Genomic DNA, 23,355 nt, shown 5'->3' on the forward strand with positions numbered 1-23,355 from the left:
AGAAACGAGGAACAGACGGCTAATAGTGTGTCCACGGTCACACAGCTAGTATGGGGCAGAGACTGGGTTTTTCAGAGTCCATGCGCATTCAGCTATGTTGCCTCTCACTCATTTGAGTCTAAAGATTGGAACAAAGGCCACCGAGGGCAGCATGTCAGGAGCGGAAACTCTTCACCTCCCCCTAGGAGAGCCTGTAGTGGAACGTCATCATTTTGAGAGAGAGCAGCGATTCTTTTCCATGAATGGCCGTGGCACTCTGCATGTGCTCCATGTCCCATCCAAAATGAGGTGCGGAGGTGTCTTGACTTACTATGAGGATTTGGAGCTGGGGACCATGCATGTGATGATTTATAAAAATCCTTTCTCTTTCTACACTGATGAAGGTGTGCCAAGGTAAGTGGTGAGTAATTCTAGTCTCAGTGGTTGGAAGAAAACTTTCGTAATTCACTGCTGTTGAAAGGTTCGCAGGGAGGAACGGAGTAGGAGGAGGTGGATGGACCATTGCTTGGTATTCAGAAGGTGCTTTGAACGGAAATTCTTTCTTTTTTTTAATCCTCACCAAAGGATATGTTTTTTAAATTAATTTTAGAGAGAGAGGAAGGAAAAGAAAGAGAGAGAGAGAAAGGAGAGAGGGAGAGAGAGAAAAGAGAAAGAAACATCAATGGGTTGCTTCCCGATCATGCCCCAACTGAATATTGAACCTGAAACCTGGATATGTGTCCTGACAGGGAACAAACCTGCAACCTTTTGGTGTGTGGACAATGCTCCAACCAACTGAGACACTGGCCAGGGCTGATCAGAAATTCTCTGGGTAAGAGGGACTGTGAAAGAGATGAGAGGTAGCCCTGTCCACTTAAATTTAGAGCATTAAGGACATTTGGGAGATCTGGGTAAAAGTGCTGTTCTGAGTTGGCCATGTGACATCAGCTACCTTGTGTCATTCAAGCTTTTATTGGTACTTCCTAGCCCATTGGAGTTTCCTAAGGAACAAGGAGAAAATAGATGCAAAAAGACTTGGAGCCCTAACCGGTTTGGCTCAGTGGATAGAGCATCGGCCTGAGGACTGGAGGGTCCCAGGTTCGATTCTGGTCAAGGGCATGTACCTTGGTGTGGGCACATCCCCAGTAGGGGGTGTGCAGGAGGCAGCTGATCAATGTTTCTCTCTCATCGATGTTTCTAACTCTCTATCCCTCTCCATTCCTCTCTGTAAAAAATCAATAAAATATATTTTTATAAAAAGACTTGGAAACCTTAAAATGCCCTAGAAATGTAAAGACCCGGGGAGGAAAGGCATAAAAGATAAACATATCTGAAGAATTGTGTTGCAATGGATCATAAAGAACTGGGAATTGGACTAGCACCCCTGAAATCCAGATGGTTATGGTTTTCTTTCTAAAATAATTATCTGATCATGCATGCTCAGTGTAAAGAAAGGGAAACTCTGGTGGTCTCACTCAGAGCAATGACTTCGTGTTTTGTTTTGTTTTGTTTTAGTCGCAAATATTTCTTTATTGAATTTTATTATAACTAGGATTTATTTTTATTTAGGGTTTGATTTCTTTTTTAAAAAAATATCTTTATTGTTAAAGGTATTACAGATGCCCCCCCCCTTTTTATCCCATTGGCCCCTTCACCCTGAACCTACCCCTACCAGGCCTTCACCATACTATTGTCTGTGACCATGGTCTACACATATATGTATATAAGTTCCCTGGTTAATCTCTCCTCACTCACCACCCACCCTCACCTTCCCTCTGAGATTCATCAGTCTGTTCCATGTTTCTATGTCTCTGGATCTTTTTTGTTCATCAGTTTATTTGGTTTATTAGATCCCACATATGAGTGAGATCATGTGATACTTATCTTTCTCTGACTGGCTTATTTTGCTTAGCATATTACTCTCCAGGTCCCTCCATGCTGTCTCAAAGGGTAATTGATCCTTCTTTTTTATAGCTGCATAGTATTCCATGGTGTAAATTTACCACAGCTTTTTTATCCACTCACCTACTGATGGGCACTTAGACTGTTTCCAGATCTTAGCCATTGTAAATTGTGCTGCTATGAACATAGGGGTGCATATATCCTTTCTGATTGGTGTTTCAGGTTTTTTGGGATATAGTCCTATAAGTGGGATCACTGGGTCAAATGGGAGTTCCATTTTTAATTTTTTGAGGAAACTCCATACTGTTCTCCACAGTGGCTGCACCAGTCTGCATTCCCACCAGCAGTGCACGAGGGTTCCCTTTTCTCCACATCCTCACCAGCACTTGTCATTTGTTGATTTGTTGATGTAGCCATTCTAACAGGTGTAAGATGGTAACTCATTGTCATTTTAATTTGCATCTCTCTGATGGTTAGTGACTTTGAGCATTTTTCATGTGTCTGTTGGCCTTCTGTATGTCCACTTTGGAGAAGTCTCTACTTAGGTCCTTTGCTTATTTATTTTTTGAATGGATTGTTTTCCTTTTGTTAAATTGAATGAGTTCCATATATATTTTGGAAATTAACCCCTTATCAGATGTATCAGTGGGCTCCCTTTTCATTTTGTTGATGGTTTCTTTTGCTGTGCAGAAGCTTTTTATTTTGATGTAGAAGTGATGTGTAGTCCCATTTGTTTATTTTCTCCTTATTTTCTCTTGTCTTAGGAGATGTATCCATAAATATATTGCTATGAGAGATGTCTAAGATTTTGCTGCCTATGGTTTCTTCTAGGTTTTTTTTATGGTTTCATGACTTACATTTAAGTCTTTTATCCATTTTGAGTTTATTCTTGTGGTGTTCCAGTTTCTTCCTTCCTTTCTTTTTTATTTTTATTTATTTATTTTGCATGTAGCAGACCAATTTTCCCAACACCATGTATTGAAGAGACTGTCTTTACTCCATTGTATGTTCTTGCCTCCTTTATCAATTATTAATTGAGCGTAATGGCTTGGGTTGATTTCTGGATTCTATGTTCTATTCCATTGATCTATATGCCTGTTTTTGTGCCATTACCAGACTGTTTGGATTATAGTGGCTTTGTGGTATAACTGGATATCTGGTATTGTGATCCCTCCAACTTTGTTCTTTCTCAAGATATAGCAATGACTTTGAACGGAGCTCTGTTCACTGAGCCATCTTAGATTGCCTCCTAGTTGCAGTCATATCCCTCAGGTGTGAGGCTGCACCTCTCACACAGATGACCATGAATTCTCCCCTCTCACCAAACAGACACATTGGCCTTCCTGCTGAGAATACCAACTCTTACTCCCAGCTCCCTATCTTCCCGTAGCTTAGACTGAAGCATTTGCAGAAAAGCTACCTGAGGGACCTTTAATAATAGAGGGATAGTGGAGGTCAAAATGAAGCCATATCTCAGGACATCCAGTCATCCTGGATGTGAGTGGCAGCATCGGCATGCAGTCTGAGAGGGGCTGCAGGGCTGGGAATGGACTGACAGCCAGCTGACCATCCCAGATGCGTAGTGTCAGCTTGTTGCTGGACAGTGGCTGCCCACGAGGGACTGTGTGTACAGTTTCCTGGCATCTAGGTGTGGCTGTGCAACTAATTTTGATGAAAAGAACGTGGTCAGAAATTATGTATGTCCTTCTGTGTTCTGAGTGGATAAGAAGTAGATATGCTTTCCCCTTTTTTTGTTCCCCACCCATCAGGAACTGGATAAAACTTTGAGACCCCAGGAAAAGCAGGAGCCACAAGGTAGAAGAAGCCTGGGTTCCCTGAGTGACCATGTGGAGTAAAGCCACCTCCAAACAGAAACATCTCATTGAACTTTTGCAGATGTGAGGAAAATGTGTATTTTTTAAACCACTGAGAATATGGATTGGTTTGCTGCAGCCTGGAGCTAATAGAGTCATTAACATACTTAGAAACTAAACTCTATAAAACCCCATGTAGTTCTCATTTTTGCCTCTGAAACAAATAAGTTCTGGAAACCTAAAGTCTAGCATAGGATTGCCAAGCCACACAGAAATGGCAGGTGACTGCATTAAAAATCCCATTTCCCCAGTCAATACAGTGTCCTTTCTCTCAGGCCTCTGTTAGAATCTTGTTACCCTTCCCATAGTACAAACAGCAGAGAGAGATCAGGTACCTCACACAGAAATGCCCCAAAGGAACTTGAACCTTGTGGTCACCAGGTCTAGCTGGGTAAGCCGGCGTATGCCCTTGGCAGCCTGAATTAATAGCCTGTCCTGCCCTGAAGGAGATGTGGGTGAAGGTCATCTTATTAAAATCCTTCCCTTTCTCCAGATAAGCTGTTTGGGGCCCTATCTTTGGGTTTAGCTCATAAAAAGAGGAACAAAGCACCACTGGTTTTATCATTAAATTTGGGTAAAAAATGAGCCTGGATGAATGTGTGTGGATAGAGCATTAGCCTACAGATTGAAGGGTCCCAGGTTTGATTCTGGTGAAGGGCACATGCCCTGGTTGCGGGCTTGACCTTCAGTGTGGGGTGTGCAGGAGGCAGCCGATCAATGATTCTCTCTCATCGTTGATGTTTCTATCTCTCTCTCCCTCTCCCTTCACCTCTGAAATGAATAAAAATATATTTTTAAAAAAAGATGGGGAGGGGATATAATGTTATTCCTCTAAGTTAATTTTGATTTTGAAAACTGTCCCTTCTGGGGAAAATGTGTGAGCCTCGTCTTCCTGGTTTCACCTCCAGCTCCTGCAAGGGGTCCAGAAGCGATCCATCTCCTTCCAGCTTCTTCCCAGGACAGGCCTCTGCGGTGCATCTCAGAAAGCTGAGCACCAGCCCGTGAGAGCTGCTGGAGCCAGCACAGCTCCTGTGCCCAGGTGTGCAGAGCGCCCTCTCCTCGTAGCTGCCCTGGACACCCAGGGGAGAGCAGCTGCCTGCTTTTTCCTTGCTAATTTCTCCTCCATGCTGAGTGACATGGGGGAGAATAATTGCCTCTACTCTGAGCTCTGACATTCCCACGATCAAGCACCTGCTCCCCCACTGTTCTCTCCACAGGAAGACAATTTCTGCCACACTTGGAGGTTCCTTCACAGCAAACCTGCTGATTAGACAGACACACTTTAAAAGAAACAGTCGGGGGCCTGTGAACGTGGCAGCTTTTTGGAAGCCTGGTCAGTATTTTTCCTGGTAAAATATAAACTGTGGTGGGAATTCCCCAGAGTTGCGGGGCAGAGGGTAGGGTTCTCTGGAGTGCCTTGGGCCCCTTGTACTTTCCTAAAAGGTCCCAGTCCTGTCAGCAGAAACAAGAAAGCCTAAGTCTAAGTGAGGAGGAAAACCAAGTCAAGGCCACACAATGGCAGCATGCTGAATTTCTCAGAAGCGTTCTCCAAGCTTTTCAGTTCTTCTATTGCTACTAGAGGGCTGGGACTGACTGATTCTTTTTAAGGATGTGCATTTCATTCTAGATTGCAAGGTGTAATTCTGTAGCTGTTACTAATCTTGGCAGGGCCAGGGGTCCAGCATAGAGGGGCAGGGCAATCTAAGTCTCTAAAACTCCCTCTAGAAGTAAACCAGCCCCTTAAGAAGCCATAGATAAGGAGTAGGTGAGCTCTTATTGTCTCCTTTTATCACCCCCAAAAGTGCCAACCATTGGGGCTTAATTAAGATGACCCATGTATCCCAATTTTTTAAATTTTATGTCTATATTTCTTAAAATGCACGTAATAGACTTTCAGTGCAGAAACATCAGAGCAGACTATGATCTGCAGGTCAAAACTGGCCCTCTACCTTGTTTCACAAATAAAGTTTTATTGGAACAAAGCCATGCCCATTTGTTTGGCATTGTCTGTGGCTGCTTTCACACTACTAGTTGAGTATGGAGGAGAGTTGAATAGCTGTGCCCATATGGCCTGAAAAGCCTAAAATATTCACTACTTAGACATATACAAAAAAAGAAAAAGAGCTAATAAGAAAAACAAATCTCCCATAATCCCATTACCCAGATATGCTAATGCTAATGTTATCCATGACTCCCTTCATTCATAGAATAGAGTGAAAGCCACTCTTTAGAAACAGTATTTGGTACAGATGCTGAGACTGATGATGCTACACACACATCAAGAGGTTATAAAAGGTTGCTTATTTATATAATTGAGGCATTTGGGGGAGAGTAGTAGGAAAGAGCTCTGATTGGTCTGAAAATGACTTGACAGAGCAAGGGAGGAGATAGGCCAGGGGTTTATGATGGGTAGGAGCAGGGCCAAGGCGAGCATTTCCAAAGGAGAGCAGGAGATGATATGATCTGGTCGTCTGGTGGGAAAGGAGCATGGGGATTTCTTCTTTCCCAGGTGTGGGCAGAAGAAGAGAGAGAGGTAAGGCTTTAAAAGCTCTCTGCAGTCAAACATCAAAAGATGGAGTCAGATTCCTTATTTCAGCCCACATCCCCCTTCTCATTGCTCCTTTTAATTTACCCACCCCATTCCCCACCCTGGTTTCTAACATCAAACAAATAATTTTACCTGAAGCTTTCTGGGAAGAATTCAAGTCTCTTTCCACTACTGACCCCATGCGGGCTGCCTCCTCCCAGGAAGAGAACATTAAGAATGAGGATGTGGTCCGGTTAGTGTGGTTCAGTGGTTGAGCATTGACCTATGAACCAGGAGGTCATGGTTCGATTCCAGGTGAGGGCATGTGCTCGATCCCCAGTGTGGGGCATGCAGGAGGCAGTTAATCAATAATTCTCTCTCATCATTGATGTTTCTATCTCTCTCTTCCTCTCTCTTCCTCTCTGAAATAAAAAAAATATATATATTAAAAAAAAAAAGAATGAGGATGTGGCCTGGGCCTCCATGAAGAGAAGGAGTAAGGAAAGGAGAAATACAACCTGGAATCTCTTGAAGAGTTAGCTCTCTGTTCCTCATGGCTCCCACACCCCAGCATTTTCTGATTTATCCCTTGAGAGCCTGGTCCCCAAGAAGAGCAGCTTCAGGCCCTTGGGAAGAGTACTTTCTTTGCTTCTTCTTTCCCTTCAATTTATTTTTTCTCATTATGAGAGTTGAAGCATCTACAGGTGCAAAATTAGGATGATGGCCCAAAGCAAAGATGAAGAAGCTACTCAGCTGGCTGAGGCTGTAGGTGTGCCTCTGGCCTGTGAGAAGGATGCCCTACAGACCCCACAGCAGGACCAGGGCATGGGCCACACACACTGGGGTCTGGATTTAGAACCTCTGCTTACAATAAGGGCTCCTTTGCCTGATGGTGTCTTCCTTAGGGGCCTCACCAAGGAGCATCTGAGGGTAGATGCAGCAGGCCCAGCTACCCTTCAACCATGCTCTACCTGAGGCACACTTACCTGAAGGCTAGGAATGACTATCATACAAGCTCTGAGGAGGAGGAAGGAGCCCTTGGGGGATGTCAGATTGACAGCTTAGGCCCACTCCCCGTGGACATCCTGAGCGCTGCTGCCGAGGCAGGAGAGTATCCCGCCACCTCTGCTGTGCTCACCAGCCATGAGCCCGGCTTCTGGCTGAGCGGCACTCCTCCCATGGGAGCACACTGACCACCAGGGGGCAGCTCCTGCATTGAGTGTCTGCCCCTGGTGGTCAGTGTGCATCATAGCCACCTTCCACTGTTTGGTCTATTTGCATATTAGCCTTTTATTATATAGAACTAGAGGTCCAGTGCATGAAATTTGTGCATGGGGGGTCCCTCAGCCCAGCCTGCACCCTCTCCAATCTGGGGGATTGGGCCTAAACCAGCAGTCGGACATCCCTCTCACAATCTGAGACCACTGGCTCCTAACTGCTCACCTGCCTGCCTGCCTGATTGCCCCTAAGTGCCCCCCCATGCAGGCATGATCACCCCCAACTTCGACCCCCTGCCAGCCTGGTCACCCCCAACTGCCCCCCCTTCCCCCTGCCAGCCTGGTCGCCCCACGCAGCCCAATGCTCAGTCATTCGGTAGTCCCTCACTAACTCCCCTGCTGGCCTGGTCGCCCCACGCAGCCTGTTTGGTTGTTCATTCAGTTGTTTCGGTTGCAATGGTCGCTTAGGCTTTTATATATATAGATAATCCATACCACAACCCTGAGATATGGGTAGTATTCTTCTCCTGTGCTGTAAGTTTGGGAACTTGAGGTTACCTAAGTCCACAGAGCCCATGTACGGCAGAGACCACGGCGGACCTGGCTCTAAGTCCCACATGCTTTCAGTGTCCTGTGGCCTCGGGGAAGGCTTTCGGGGGGGGGGAAAGATGAAGCTGAGCCAGAAATGTCCATGAAGAAGCAAGAGGACAGCTCCAGGACTGAGATGGTAAGTCCAGACCCCCTGGCAAAGAATAGGAGAGGGGTCTGGCAAAGACACTGGCTGTGAATCTCAGGGCAGACCTTCTGGGCTTTACTGTTGGGGCCCCACTGCCCCAGCCACCGTGAAGATACCCAATCCTGATGGGCATTCTCCAGGCCACTCCTTCCTATTGCACTGCTGCCGCTAAGTGGGTTGACCCTACCTTTTAGAGGGAAGGACACGTCAATATGTGCCTTGTTATAAAGTCCCAGTGTGGAGAGCCTTTCTCTGCTTCATGCGTGTATATGTAAGTGATGTCTCATCACCAGCATAATTTTATTTATTTATTTTTCTGCCACCAGATTGAACACCACTCAGCCATCTTCGAGGGGGCCTGCATTTGGGGCTTCCTGCTTTATTACTGAGTGCTTCCAAATAAGGAACAAGCATCGGAAATGAGCCTTTGAATCTCCAAGAGGATGCTAGAGGACATCTTCAGCAATTTTAATAATAGCTTTGTACAGATGCCTACATGGTCTTGAAATGATGACATGTAAGACCCTACAGAGCTTTATTGCCTTGGGGAAGGAACAGTAAAACGGGGGTGGATAGACATAAAATACAGAAGAAGCTGAATAGTCCACTTCCATGTTTGCTTTATTAATCCATTAAATAAATGAAACATGAAGCACATATATGTCTAGTTTTTATTCCAAGATATACATATCTTATATATACTTTACATATAATGTATATCTATTGTTTTGAAAAATTTGGCTGTATTTATGTTTACAATAAATATGTTTAAACTTTTAATGAATATGAAAAAACATGTACAACCAAACATTCTTTTAATCTCTAAATTTTGGGGTGAAATTGTGTGGATTGTGACTCGTGGGCCCACATTTAAAACCAAACAAAAACAATTCTGAGAGGCAGTTTATTAAATGCATACAAAAATCCTATTCGTGATCTGCCAGCAACATTTAAATATTTTCAGTGCAGCTCAGTCAGTTTCTAATTAGAAAATCCACACAAATCTAGTCCAATTTGGAAATGTGAATTTTGAAGAAAAGTATGAATATAGTTTCCAGAAAGTGAGAGCGACTTCCACGGTCATGTCCCAGGGAGTCTACGTTGTACGATGAAGATCGGTGTTTCTCCAGTGACAGGACTTTGGGCTTGCCATGGATGAGGCACGTGGAAAGGAAAGTACAGCAGCAGGAGAAGGAAAGGAAGGTAATTTCAGCCCCAACGTTTTCTTCCCTCAGATTTTTACGGAACAGAAACGTGTGAGCTTCCAGCCTTGGTTTATTGCTCATCTCTTCACTGTAGTTCGAGAGGAGCTATATAGATAAAGGATAATGCTTTTTACGGCAAGATCTTGATGTTGCTGGGATATTTAGGAATTGTGTATGTCCTTCAAGGGCTCCTTTTTATATCCTCTAAGACTGAGAAGGAAGGATGACAGGCTGAGCAAAACTATATGAGCCAAAATGGTACACAGGAGACAACTTAGCATCAGGCTTACAGTTTGCTGGTGGGACGGAGAGACTTGAACAATCCATACCAGACAGAAAGCCACATGGGACCAGCGAAAATGAGTTTCACTGCTGCTGCTCCAAAACTGGCTAAAAGCTGCAGTTTGAAAGAGATTGAGCCTTTTCTGCCCTGGCAGTTGGTAGGTGTATCTGGCAACACCAAACTTTCAAGTACGTCCAGGATGTTTAAGGAGATGGTGGCACAGTGCTGGGTTACAGCATCCTTGAAGAAATGACCCCTAGGTGCCCTCCAGGGGGTGAACTCTTCCTTCATCTCTCCAGAAGCTGGCATCACATCCCCACTCGGTCAGTGTTGCTATGACCTTGCCGTCACAACATAGCACAGTGGATATTGCGCTAAGCACTAACGGTTGAATTCAAGTAGGTATCTGAAGTTATAATTCAACAATTCTTAGTGAATACTGGGTAGGGAAAGCAGGTATACAGTTGTGAGTATGCAAAACACAGTTCATGCTTGGATTATTAATGATTAATTATTGTATTATTTTCCCTACAAACAACTATAAGCCTACTTTTGCCCCACCCTGTACACTGCTACTATCAAAAGTCTAATGTAATGCTTTCTTACGGAGTAAATGTGTGTTATAAATTTTCATTTCTTCTGGAAATAAAGACCCTATGTTTTTAGGCCTTCCATATTGAGTGAGCCAATGTGGGAAATGGTAGAGTTCATAATAAATGTTTAAAAATGTTGAGTAACTACAGTAGAGGAATTAGCAAAATACAAGAACAAGCAATGTGCGTGCACGCACACACACATACACACACACACACAAATAGAAATGGCTAATATGTTATATACAATGGTATCTAACCCTCTTAGAAATCAAAGAAATGTACATCAAGACAGTGAGGAAGTACAAAGGTTTCCTTATCAGATTGGCAAACATAAAAAAGAATGATAATACCAAGAGGTATTAGGTGTGGGAGGGAATAAATATTTTCTTTCTCTGGTGTTATACACACTGTATACAACTGGAGCATGATTTGAAAGTATGTATCAAAATCTAAATATACAAACTTTTTAACCTAGTGAATTTCTCTCAGGAATTAATTTTATGGATGAAATCAGGCAAGTATGTTACGATACTTGTTTACAGAGACTCAACATAGCACTGCCTATATAATAACATAATAGAAACAAGTTCAATGTTTATCAGTAGTGAGTGCTTAAATATATGGCATGAGCCAAAGAGTAGAATACCAAGCAACCAACATAAAGCTACATTATGGAATTGATATGCAATGTATTGTTAAGTTAAAAAGAAAAAGCTTCTTGTGAAGTGGAAGGTGCAGGGTAACACATTCACTTACTTTGTGGATGGAAGGATATGCACCAAAATGGGAATACTCGTAAGTGTCTTATGCAGGCAAAGGGAAGGATCCTATGGATGTTCTTTGTCTTCTTTACAACTTTCTTAACTTCCTTGCTTGTTTGTTTGCTTGTGATTCATTTATTCACTAAATTTACTGAACACTACCAGGTACCAAGGACTTACTAGACAATGGGGTTATAGCAGCGAACGGACACCTCTAGATACAAATCCCTGTCTTTGTAAAACTTGCACTTTATTGCAGGGAAGACAGAGAATAAAGACAGTAAATACAAACCCAATGGTATGTCAGAGTAAAAGACTTTGCTAAAACGAAGAATGGAAAGGATGAGGCAGAGAGCTTATCCATCTGCTTCTGCAGTGGCCCTGGGCCTAGCACAGTGTGTGGTCCAGGGTAGGGCTCAATGCACTTGCTGAATGAATTTAAGAGGACTTCAGTCCAAGGCACTCTGGCCAGAGTACCAAGCTATTAACATGCTACAAGACCTTCATCCCTGGCTTCTCCCCTCTTGAGTATATGCAGATGATTTATCTTTCTTCAATCCACAAATTATTTTCTCCACACTTTTCCTTATTCAATCATATTCTAGGCTGGCCTCTTTGAGATTGACATATGATACTTGGAATAAACTTGATACTTTCTCATCTAGTTATTTCCCAATATTTTGTAAGGGGGATCATCTTTTTGCATAGCCGACCTCATTCCTTATATGCCAATGTTTCATAATGCTACAATGTCTACTTACTTTGGAGAAGTATTATTAAGTCTCTCCACATATTTGCCACAAATAAAAACACATCTGGCACTTATAAATGTGTTCTCGCTGGGTGTTCTCCCTTATTTCCTTCTTTAGTTTGTTCGTATTTTTTTGAATTCTGCTCTTGTTAATTCTCTATGACTTTTTGTCTCAGGAAAAATTAAATTATAGGAAGAGGCTGCAGCAAGTTAGAAAGGCAAAAGAAACAGTAAGTAATGAGCATCACATCATAAAAATAAAATTTAAGCTGTTAATAAAAATGTTCTCATGTCCACAGAGCTGTGTCAAGAGCAATTTGGATCTTTCAGCATGACGATGAAACAGGACGTCGAGGACAAAGAAATACATACATTTAGCAATTATCTCCCACCTGTCTTCACAAATGAAATGGGTGAGGTCTTAATGACTCAGTTGCTGTGAGCGGCAGATGAGAAATTAGCACATCCACAGATTAATATCAGAAATGATCATGATAAGCTTAAAGTATTAGGAATGGTCATAGCCAAATGCCTTTTTGAAGCAGATACGCAGACATACAGGTCTGAAATTGCATAACACAGAGCATGTAAGGATATCCTCATAGGAAGGTGATTGTTTGAATATTTGAGCTTGCTGCCCAAACAGAAACAACACCAGCTTTATCAGGTCCCACAGCCACACAGTCAAATAGTCTACCAGCGGTTCTGGTAACAATCACAGGTCTCCCTAGCGGACTCCAGAAGGTATAGCATATTCCCCCAAATTACCTAACACTTCAAGGCTGTCACTGCTAATGGTTTGGAGTTTACTTATCCTGAGAAACTGCTTCTTCATCAGTAAAATGGATGTATGAACATTTGCCATCAAATCAACTCTCAGAAATGATTTGTGAGCCAGACGGGATTCTTACTAAATTCCCTGAGTTTCCAGATATAAAAAAAAATATTTAAATAGCACATGTGCTGAGCTTCTCCATAGATTTTTGGCAAAGAAATAAGCTTCTGTGATGATGACAATAAACCTTTTCCTTCAGTCTCACAAAAGGACAAAAACATTTACTTATCCGATGCATGTATTATCTTATTTAATCCTCACCACCCTATAAGAAAAGGTATTATCACAATTGTGCAAATATAATTGAGACTCAGAGACATCATAACTTGTTCAAGGTCACACAGCTCATAAATGGCAGTCAGAATTCAATCCCAGATTTAATTGACTCTACCTTATGCTTTTTTCCCAAAAGGACAAAGTTTCCTCTTCTTAGTCTCCACTCAAAATGCATGTTTCTTTTTGAACTGTGCCATCTCCCCATACTCCTGTCACAAATTAAAAGTAAGGTACCTCCATCAGTAGAATATGCGAGGCTGCCTATTAGTTTGTTAGGTTATTAGCACAATTCCTAGCCTATGTCAGCATATGCACTTATCCATTTTGCCAGTCATGTGACTATCGCTTGTGCTTAAATATCTTATTAGAGTATAAGAGGTACAAAGACGGGCACCAAAACTAAACTTCAGATTGCACCGATCCTTCAAGAAGCATGGCAGTAACATGAAATGACTGGGACAATGGCCCCGCCTCGAGAGGTTAGCTCTGCCTGGGACACAACATTAAATACATTCCATTCTGTTGTATGAGGTTCACTCAAACCAGCTCCAAACAAAGGAAGAGACTTGGCATTTGCAGAGAGGATTCACAAGAAGCCGAGCAGGCTGAGCAAGTGCCCCTCTCTCTACGTGCTGCTTCCTTTTCTCTTTCTGAGGGTACGCTCTCATTTTGCACAGGATAGTAATGGTTGCCCCAAACATATCCCTATAAAACCTTTTACCTCTAGCACCACCCCACTGCAACTTCTCTTTCTATCTCTCGGTCTAAATGACTGACCAGCTCTTTTTTGAACCCGGACACATAACCCCAGGTTACTGACTGGTGTATTATGCATGGGGCTCCTCTGGGTTACAGGTCCACCCCTCGTCTTATGGGCTACAGGGGGAGAGGGCGCACGTCTTCTGTTCCACCACCATTCTCTTTCTTCCTAAAAAAAGATGTGTGATGGGCAGACACCATAAACTCTGCTTAATGCACACATGTTCAAGTTCAGGCCTCCTCTTCCTGAGAAGGGCCACCTCCCCATCTCTTTTCCAAAGAGATAAAGATATATCAGATCCTCTCATTGAATTTCAGCCATTCTCAGTGAGAATGTGTATGGAGGAAATGGTGTCACTTCATGAAAAAAAAATATTAAACTCATAGAACCCAAATATTAAAGTTACAAATTAAAGATGTTTAGGAAGGAAATGACTGATACGCGACATCAGTTTTCAGCCTTGTTCTAACAAAAGAAATGTCCGGTGATACCTATACAGAACCACTCAACTGAGCATTGGGAAGGCGGCCTGAGTTGTTTGGTTGCTTTAGGCCAGTGATGGGGAACCTTTTGAGCTTGGCGTGTCAGCATTTTGAAAAACCCTAACTTAACTCTGGTGCCGTGTCACATACAGAAATTTTTTGATATTTGCAACCATAGTAAAACAAAGACTTATATTTTTGATATTTATTTTATATATTTAATGCCATTTAACAAAGAAAAATCAACCAAAAAAATGAGTTCACGTGTCACCTCTGACACGCGTGTCATAGGTTCGCCATCACTGCAGTTTTGGCTGAGACTTGAGAAATGGGTCTGTCTCCCACAGGTTGAATTTAGTTAGGAAAACGACCAAGGAAACTAGCTGCAATCCTAGGATTTGGGGTTATTTTAGCAACTAAATTTGATGAGCAATGTGATCATCTGTTAGTATCTGGGGACTTTTTAAAGAATCTGAATTGGTGCCCCCGCCCCCTAATACTTCACCCATTAATACTCTATCAATACAACAGTGGAGTGAAGGGGACTTAAAATACATTATTATAACCTAAAATGCACATGTCTCACATCCTTTTCAATATTCACTTTGCAGTTCTATTACTGATTGTCTCTGACAGCAGGTGTAGTACAACTTTATGGGCAGTATTTTCATTTTATGAAGCTCTCCATCTGAAATATTAGAGAGTGGGGATTAGTGATTTCATAGACACAAGTTCTATCATTCGTAAATCTCTTATCTTAAAATTGAAAGCATTATCTTTAAATGCGTTCTACAAATCTTTCATGGGAATAGAAGGTCGTTTATGAACTATATCTGAGATAACTGGAAGAAGTATACTTTATGAAATTTTTGGACCATTAACTCTAGATTTTGATTTTTCTTCATTTAAAAAAATGATGCCTTTGAATGTTTTGAGAGTGTGATGGGAAAATCAGCTACAGTGATTTTTCTCTTTGTGGTCACTGAGGTAGGTCACCAAGGTGATTGAAGTCTCCCAGCAGACTTTTAAATATTTGAAGCCGAAAATATTTAAGAGTGTATCAAATGAGTAGTACTTTAATTTTTATTTATATTCTATTTTTGGTGTGGTTGTGATTATAACCTCACCAAGACGGGTGATCGGTAATGAATGTGTCCTGTTGGCAGATCCCTCCAGGGCTCTGATTCAATCTTTTGAGTTATGGGATGAGGACAAAATGAACTATTTTTCAAGCTTGTAAATATGTGACAAATGACAGTGCAAGAACTATTGATTCCAATCACAGTGATACAATGTTTCATAGTCAACACTGACTCTGGCTTTACAAATTACTTGCAAGTTGAACAGTAAACCCATGCACAACACGCTTCAACCTGGATCAATCACCAAGAATATTTGTGTCAGTATTCGCCTCCAATTTGAATACATTCCCCAGATGAAATGGAGTTTTTTCTATTTTTTGCATTAAAAAGGTGTTGCTGGATTTTTCCCCAATCTTCATAAAGAAAGAGGGAAGCAGAACCCTTATAAAATTGCTGGTGACTCTAGACACATTTATCTTCTTTTAAATTTATTAAATAGTCATAATCCAAATATAATTGAGAAATGCCTCTCAAGAAAATGAATTAAACTCCTCATTGTATTGCCTAGTTCAGCACTTGCATCTTATTCAAACATATGTATGTGTGTGTATGTAAATATATGTGTGTTTGAACATATATATATATATATATATATATATATAGAGAGAGAGAGAGAGAGAGAGAGAGAGAGGGGGGGTGGGGGGGAGATGGGGGAGGGAGAGAGAGAGAGCTTTTTCAATAGATTAGAATTTGAGACACTGCAGTAGCCATTGTGTTCCTGTTTGGGGAAACGGGGTCTGGTCATTTTTAAAAAAACCCCTAACATGACTGGTATTTGTATATATAGACAGACCCTCCTCACTTAGATCATGAGCACTCCTGTATGTAAAGAAAACTTTTCCTAAAGGACCAGTACAGGAACCCAATAAAATATACTTTGGGGGGCAGAAGTCAATTTTGCAGTAATTGTGAGAAGGTGGCGTCGGCCCTCCCCACCCCCATCCCATTGTGAGCTCCATTTTAAACTTGCCCTCAGGTTGTCACGGTATATTTTATGCAGGACTGACCTTCGGAGAGACTCTGCATGCTGATGTATTATTGACCTTCTTCCCCACTGCTTACTCAAACAGGCCATCTGGGTACCAGGACGGTACAGGGAATATGTCCAACTTTCCAGATCAAGATAAAAATAAATAAAAACCAGGGCTGGGTGGGGTGGGGAGGGAAGGCTCTTAGCTTGTACTGTGGATTTGTTTATTCAGACATAATTGGCGTGGATCGGGCCCAGGCACAGTTTCATTCTTTGTGGAACTGGCTGGCCTCCTGGCCCCTCCCCCCATTGTTCATCTCCATCAACTGTGAGGAGCCACTAAGCCAGAAAGGAGGGCAGAGATGAGGCAGGGCCACCCCAGCCCCTCATTACGTCATACTTCTGGGGAGGCTGGAATTAGCCAGGGTGTGTGGATGGCCACTGAGCCTTGTCAGACTGCATCTTGGCCCAGTGGGCTTGGGGAGGCCCGCTTCTCCCTCCCACCCTCCACTCTGCCCCAGGTGGGTGCTAGGGATCTGGAGCCTGGGGAGTCTGGTTACCTTTGTTAGGAGCTTGGCCGGCAGCCCTCAGCTCTCGCCCAGTGGGGTCACAAAGAGCCCAGCCTTGCCAAGACAGGCCAGTCACAGTCACAGCTTGCCCAGTGAATTTTTCCAGGCTGGAATCCATGTTTAGCAGCTTTGCTTCGTTGATCAATGGCTTCCTTTCAATGGTGATATTGACTTAGGAAACCAGCTCAGAATGTCAGATTCAGTTCATACCGAACCACTCTCCAGGACCCGAAGAGAATTGTGAGTTCTCCACAGCACAGAACACTACCAATGGCAAGGGGCTTGGCTTCACCTCTCTTCATCATCAAAAGCTCCGTGTACTCTCATTTTCTGGTGGTTAGTGCTACTTATTTACAATTTAGATTAGGAGGATAAAGGTATTTTAAATATATATACATTTTAAGTATTTTTATATTAAAATAGTGTTTTGGACAAAATATTCAGCAATATGTTTTGAGTAGCATGGAAATGCAGTAGGTGTCAGCCAAAAACAAGCCACCTCTGCCCTGGGCTTTCTCTCCCCTGATCCCACCCACTCCCTCTCCCTCCTCTGCTCTTCCCCTTTGTAGAGACCATTATAATATTCTTCACAATAGAACTTGTCCTTCACCTGTGTCTGGTTTTTTGAGAGTAAGAAGGGCTAGGGCCATGCTTAATCACCTGTGCCATGTCAGCCCTGTGCCTGGTACACAGGATGAATTCAATGAATATTTGCCAGATGAATGACTAACCATAGTTAGTCTCTATTTAGAATTCAGAAACGTACCTGGCACTTGAGTTAAGCCTCACAATCACAGGAGGTAGGTATTCCTGTCATCCCCATTGCACATATTAGAAAATTGAGGCCTAGAGAGGTTAAGTAGTAACTAGAAAGGTGTACTCAGACAATCTGACCACAGAGCCTGAGTCTAGCTACAACACCACACAATGATGGTGGATGGATGCTCATCCCTCCCAGAGGCCTTCTTTGGCAGGGTAGCTTTTAAGACCTAGGGTCCCTCATCTTTTCCTCTGTCTTCTCTTTCTTTTGCTTTTCTAGCATCAAGTTGTCCTGAGTAATAGTGATGGCCTCTTTTCCTATGGGCACTGTCTTCAGGAGGCTTGTGACCAGCATGAGGTGGAAGGAAGGGTGCTGTTCCCAGCTGTGGTTGGTCAGCCTCGAGGAAATTAAACTCACAGCCATTGAGTGCCTCATCGATTGAACAGAGCATGTATGTGGCAGGGTTCCGGGTGGAAATTGGTCATCACCACCTAGTCAGGGGTCCTCAAACTACGGCCCGTGGGCCACATGCAAATACAAATATTGTATTTGTTCCCGTTTTGTTTTTTTACTTCAAAATAAGATATGTGCAGTGTGCATAGGAATTTGTTCATAGTTTTTTTTTAAACTATAGTCCGGCCCTCCAAAGGTCTGAGGGACAGTGAACTGGCCCCCTGTTTAAAAAGTTTGAGGACCCCTGACCTAGATGTATGATCTCTCCAAACCTTGCTAGTGAGCAGAACTCCCTGGGGAGCTTCTTACCATCCAGAGTCAATAAATCAGATTTTTCAGTGATACAGCCCAGAAATCTGTGCTTTAAAAAATAATGAAAAACAAAAGCAAGACATGCTGATGATCAACCAGTTTAAGAACAACTGGAATGGATTCCACATCCATTCAGGAGACTCATCCAGAACAGGAGTAAATGTGCTCAGAGTGATAACAGATGCCTGATGGCACTTCCTGAACATATTCATTCGTTCAACAGCATCGTGGAACACATGTTTACTGAGCACCTACTATGTGCTAGCACAGTACAGCCCTTACTCAAAGTACTTAATGTAGACTACCTGTGACACTCCATATCCTAGGACTCTTGAATTTTGTCTCCTTTCATGTTGGAATGTGAAGACAATGAACCCATCCAGTTTAGAAAAAAGAAAATGTCAAACCAATTTCTTGGCAAAATCAAATAGCTCTATGTCAATTATATGACAAACAAGTAATGTCTTTACTAAGTAATATGGAATATTCAAAGAGGAAATAGAAATACTGTATCCTCTCAATGTGATTTAATAATAATAATCACCATTTATTAAACAGCTACTTTGTGCTAGAGATTATTAGGCATATTCCAAAGATTAGGCATTTAATCTTCAGAATAATGTGGGGTCAGCCTGTCTTCAAAGCTCTCTGCAGTGTTGTTCTTCCTCTAGTCACAACATGTGGGCTTTAGTTTTACATGTTCCTCCTGATTCCAGATCCACCACTTAGTTGTCTTTTGATCTTGGCCAAGTCACCTAATTTTTTTGGAACCAGTTTTATCACCTGTAAAAATGGGAATTATACAACATACTTTGCAGAGTTGTTACAAAATGAAACAATGTTTCTGAGGTGTCAAATAGCACTTGGTGCACACATGAGGTGCTCAGTCAACCTCAGTTCTTCCTTGTGCCTAACTCCTCTCTCTGGTCAGCTGGTGCCCACCCTGCAACTTCAATCAACCCAAATGGGAAGTAGAACTCAAATTCTCAGAGGTGACAGCTACACAGGCCACGCATTTATACAAAAGATACACACAGCAGGTGGGGGTTCTTGCATCAGGTGACAGGTGATACATACCAAATAAGTGGTGTTGGGGTGTTGGGGTAAGAACAAAGACACTGTGGACTTATGGCATGAAAGGTTCAGAGTAATAGTGAGGCTTGAAGACACAGGGGTTTCAGATACATAAAGAAATCGGAGACAATACATTCTAGGTAAGGAAAGCATGTAATTCAAGGTATGCCTGGAGGTGAAGAAGCCCCGGTATGCTCAGGGATGAGTGAGATGCCAGGGTGCAGAGCGTAGCATTTGTGAAGAGGTATAAGGAAACCATAGGACCTGACAGGTCAGTGAGCCAAATTATCAGTGGTCTAGCATGCTCATGCAAGGAGGCGGGTGATAGGGAGCCACAGTTATGTGAGTGGTCAAATAATAGGGTAAAAGCTGTGTGTTGGAGAATATTATCTAGAAGTCACACACCAGACGGGTTTGAGTTGAGGAAGTAGCGGTCAGTTTCAGGCAGTGGATGTACCCATATTTAAAAGATCCTCGGCCAGATTTCTTCAGGCCTGACTTAACAATTTACTTCCAAGCCACCACTGAGAGGTCTGCATCCATCTACTCCCCACCCTTCATTCAAGCTGAACATGAGAAAGACTTTTGTCCTTCACACTCAAGGTTTCAGGACCATCTTCTACTCTTTCCCAATGAACTACATCCACACCTATCCAACTGTCATTCATACTGACAATGTCACTTGATTCATTTAATTTTAATCGTGTGCTTGGCAGCAGACTTTGAACAGCTGTCATCTGCATGCTGCTGTCTGCATCCACACCGCCAAACCCCTCGTTCTGACCTGGGTCATTTCTCATCTGGCTGACTTTCTCCTCTTCTCTTCAGGCCTCTATTTGTCAAATATCTCTAACATCCCAGCAAATGTATAAAGCACACCAACTTAGAGTCATCTAGTCCAATGCTCTCAGTCTATTAAAACAGAAGCTGAGGCTCGGAGATGAAGCCACACAGGGTGGTAGATGAACTTTAAACCCAGGTCTTCACTGTGCTACATTGTCGCCCTGTGTGATTGCAGGGTTTGATAATTCTATGAGCCCACAAAGCACAAAACCAGGACCAGAAGAGCTAGAAATGCAGAGTCTCAACATAAGAAACTAAAATATTTTATAATATGTATAACATTCTAGGAAGATACTCACGGACCTCCTTCCATTAGCGCCTAGGGCTACAGTCCACAGAATCTCCTGGACAGATTAGAGCAGAGGATGGGAAACTACCACCTATGAGCCAACCAGCCAGCTGGCTGTTTTTGTAAATAAAGTTTTATTTGAACACATATGCCTATGGCCACTCTTGAGCCACAATGGCAGAATTGAAGAGCGGTGACAGAGACTCTAGGAGCCACAAATTCTAATATTTCCTATCAAGTCTTTTACAGGAAACATTTGCTGAGCACTGGGTTAGAGAATTTTAGTTTTAGGCAAAGCTAAACTGAATTCCACATCTTGGGTGAAAGTTTTCTGGGGAAGCTGTCCAACATGATGTCTGGCTGGCCAGGAATATGTGGTCATAGCTAGTTGTGGTTCTTACCTCCACTTCTTTTGGTCCCCATTTTTGAGCTCCTTAAATGCCAAGTTTTTTCTACCTCTGAGGCAGATGCCAGTAGATACAATTCCACCCACCTGTGCCCATCACTGCCTGGTGGGCTCCAACAGACCTCCCTGCCTCCAATCTAAAGTTTCCACACTGCATCCGAGTGCTTTCAGTGCCCCCACTGTGAGCTAACTCTCCAAGACACACCCAGACAGGCCGCTGTTCCTGTGAAGGCTGCTCCCCTCCAGCTGCACATCAGAATCTTGGGATGCTTTCTAAAAGCACAAATGTCCAGATCTCACCTCCAAAGTAGTAAATCTGAAAAATACATATTCCTTTGATGTCCCCTCTTTAGAGAGGGCTTCTCTGTTGGTCCTATTTACAAGAGCATTCCCTATTCAATCCTATTACCCTGTTTTATTTTCTTAACTAGAGGCCTAGTACACAGAATTCGTGCACTGGTAGGGTCCCTGCTGGCCGGGGCCTCCCTCCCTTCCCCTGGCCGGCCCCACCCCCTTGTCAAACTCCCAGACAACTTGGGGTTGAGGGGACAATTTGCATACTATGCTTTTATTATATAGATAGCATTTCTCAAAATCCAACATATTAGAATTTGTTTATTTATTGTATATATTTGCACCAAATAATACAAGCTTTGTGAGAGTGTGGACTATATTCTGAGCACCAAGAACAGCATCTGACCCACAGTAGTGGCTCCAAACCTATCTGTCCAATCTATTTGAGTGGTCTTCCCTGATCTGGCAACAGCACCCTCCTGAGCTTACCTGTTCCGGTGCCCAGGTTCCCCTTACCACCCATTTAAATTGGTCCTAGTGCACAATGGCACATGGGTACCTCCATGCACCTCACCCTTGTACCAGTAGCCTCCTCTGCCTGGAATATCTTCCTCCCTCTGGATTGGTCTGGTGAGCTCATGATTGCTGTTTTACAAGCCACTTCAAAGTCATCTCCTCTTCCCTGACACAGGTAAGCAGAGGTGATCACCTCACCTTTGAGTTCTACTACAGAGCATCCCATTGGTGGGTTATTTAATGCATGAAGAACATGGTCATTCATTTGTATTCCAGAGCCTAATACTGTACTTGGAAATACCAGACCATAAATAAATGTTTTTTGAATAAATTATTAGATGGAAAGAATAAGAAGGAAAGGAAGCAAGGGATAAAGAATAAAGAGGAGGGAGGGAGGAAGAGAGAGAGAGAGAGAGAGAGAGAGAGAGAGAGAGAGAGAGAGAGAGAAACCAATTTCTCCAGGCGTGTGAGGCCTGGGCTATGGTTCAGGTTGCATTGCTAACCCAGCCAGCTCTGTGTTGGAGCTGAGAGGGCAGCCCCAGAGCATGATCTCTTCTGTGATGCCCTCTGAAGACTCTACTGTTTGCTTCTGCAAAGTCGTCTTGAAGATGCTGCCAAGAAAACAACAGCTAGGTCTTCCTAACCAGACAGACTTGGGGTGACGTTTTAAAGCCCCTTTCCTTGCACCTTCCGGTCATACCCTTGGTAGGGTGGTGAAGGAGAGCAACAGAGAAAACTGCTCATGGGGGCCAAATGGTCTCAAAAGAAACTGGCTTCAAGTGTTTTTACAAATCCTCTGATTTTCTCCAGGGTGGGTTCCAGGTTGTCATCTGTGGCACTGAATGTTTCAAATGAATGGTTTACAATGCCCTTCAAATATGCTTAAGTGAAAGGCTAACACAGGAATATTTTCCTCAGGTGGGGAAGCAATGGAAATTGTGTTTATTTTTCCATAACAAAGCATTGCCCCCTCCAGCAAAACTATATTTTCACTCAGATCAGGGATGCACACAGAGCAAAGGGAGACTTCTGTAGAGGAACTTGCTTGTATTCTGGAAGGCATTTTGCATATGGCTATTTCTGATGATATGCCTTTAAAAATAAAGCTCTCTTATGGGCGTGTTTCAGTAGTTAAAAGGGTGACATTTCTCCATATTAATGAAATAGAGTTAAGTTCCAATTAGATGAGCCTGACATAAATACTCAATTCTAAATGATAGAGTTTTTACACTTTTATTGAGGATAAAAAATCACTTCCCGATTAAGTAAGAAATTTTAGCTGCTTCTTAGAAGAACAGTTGGGAGGAAAGGAACATAAAATAAAGATGTATTGCAGAGGAGAGCAAAGCTATGCAAGGTTCACATTTTTCTTTAGTGCATGTGACAGGGCTCCAGTGGGAAGCCCTCTGGGAAGTAATTTACCGGGGAAACTAAGGCTCCGCTAAGTTCATTGAACTTGCCCTGAGTCATTCTGCAAATTTGTGGTGGGAATGGGATTTGAACCCAGAGCCACTGAGTTATGACTCGGTTTCTCCTCTCAGAA

This window comes from Myotis lucifugus, unplaced genomic scaffold (assembly GCF_000147115.1).
Source record: "Myotis lucifugus unplaced genomic scaffold, Myoluc2.0 scaffold_23, whole genome shotgun sequence".
NCBI classification, from domain to species: Eukaryota; Metazoa; Chordata; class Mammalia; order Chiroptera; family Vespertilionidae; genus Myotis; species Myotis lucifugus.